The sequence below is a fragment of the Triticum urartu genome, chromosome 5A (assembly GCF_056163025.1).
Source record: "Triticum urartu cultivar PI428250 chromosome 5A, HENAU_Tu73, whole genome shotgun sequence".
NCBI classification, from domain to species: Eukaryota; Viridiplantae; Streptophyta; class Magnoliopsida; order Poales; family Poaceae; genus Triticum; species Triticum urartu.
In genome coordinates, this window is record NC_141877.1 from 358,581,612 (window position 1) to 358,583,302 (window position 1,691).

The following is a 1,691-nucleotide window of genomic DNA, read 5'->3' on the forward strand; positions in this document are numbered from 1 at the left end:
GGTGTAGAAAAGGTTAGAAAAATACACAAAAACTAGTTTAATACATGTTTTTTTGGATGGACAAACTTCGTGCATTAAAAAAATAACTCGGTTTGAGTAAAATATGCTACTGTACATACATACACATGTCCATTACACTTTGGTAAATTGATTAGATGCTACCACCAATGGACAATTTGAAACCCTATGTTTTCTCTTCACCACACATCCTCTCCCCATCTTCTCGAGTGCTACAGTGTCCGCTCAACTTGGCACCGTAGATGAACAAAGTATAAAATTTGTCTCTGCTGCAGTTAGATGAACAAACGATTAGAGTTGGCTCCAAATGACCATGTTCTGATTGGTATGGTTCACTCTGGTTTGGTTCTGACCCTTGGTACTTTTCTCTGCTATTGTAATCACAGGAACAGGAGCGCAGAGACAAACTTGTATTATTATGGTTCCACAACAAGGGAGAATCCATCCAGCATTACTACAAGGCAATAGTAGAACAAGGATTATTTACCAACAATCGCGGCAACACAGCAGGGAAGTTGAAGAACCGCTGCTAGCTCCGAACCGAGGAGTCGAGGATATCACCACACAGGACTAGATAGTGGAGTGCAAGTGAATCAACCTTTCTCTTCAAAAATTAACAATCCAAACTTCAGAAAATCAACAAACTAAACTTCGGAAAGCAAAACAAATTGAACTTCACAGGGCCCTGCAAAATATACACGGTTATAGTCCAATTTAAAAACTTCAAAAAATCAACAAACTGAACTTCTAGAGGGCCAGATGCTGACCTTTCTATTCGCAACATTGTTGCTGACCCGTAATTGAAGGTAGAGGATGACGGCCAGCACCTGGACGGGTTCTAGCGGCCGGTGTAGGCCATCGATGGAGGAGGGGCGAGCTAATCTTTCTCAAAAAAAACAAGGACAACAACATCAACTAATCTCTCTCACACACTCAAGCTGAACTACAGCAGCACCATCGATAGCAAAATGGGTAGGTGAGAACTCATCTATATGCACACATGAGTATATTCTTTGATGTACCTGAATGTTCGCAGCTGTTTTACATGAACTTCTTGTGTTATGCTGGACAGAGCACTGAGCATGAGAGGGTGTCTTCGTGCTCACCGCTGTTTCTGATGGCGGTGAACGTCTTAGCGCTGCGTAGTTGAACGGCCGGAGGTGGCAGCGACGAACGACCTGAGCATGATGGGCCCCACTGGGAGGAGGCTGTGTGTTGTCCAGGATAGAGTCGACCTTCTTCAACAAACCAATTTGAACTTCAAATAAACCAATTCATCAAAACACTTTTTGTGAGCATATCAAACACTCTTGAGAGCACAATGTTTCACTACATTTTTTTCACAAACATTTTGCTGCAAAAAATGGCATTTTTTTGTAAACAAGTACTGAATCATCATAACACAAATTGCTAAATGGAACAAATTCCGGTGGAATTTACGGCATTGTTGAGCTACATATCATGAAAAAGAAAATGTGCACCCATGTATACACACACAAAGCATCAACCTCCAAATATTCTAACTTTTACCATTGATATTTCTGAACTTTTTTGGGCATGCTCCCAGGTTTTCAAATGGAATACATGCACGTCCATGCACGAACAGCCAACATCGGCCATGGCAATGTCTCTTCTCCGGCAAACTGAAATTCACTCATGTGTACAGAATACAT

The 1,691-nt window shown here is 41.5% G+C and overlaps 1 long non-coding RNA gene across 1 annotated transcript; it reads right to left on the reverse strand.

Moving 5' to 3' along the window:
• Positions 1–626: 626 nt before the first annotated feature.
• LOC125508916 (uncharacterized) lies at positions 627–1,215 on the reverse strand. Its single transcript, XR_015603308.1, has 3 exons — positions 1,041–1,215; positions 786–895; positions 627–703 (listed from the first exon to the last, which is right to left on the reverse strand). It is a non-coding gene; the product is annotated as an uncharacterized LOC125508916 (long non-coding RNA).
• Positions 1,216–1,691: the final 476 nt, after the last annotated feature.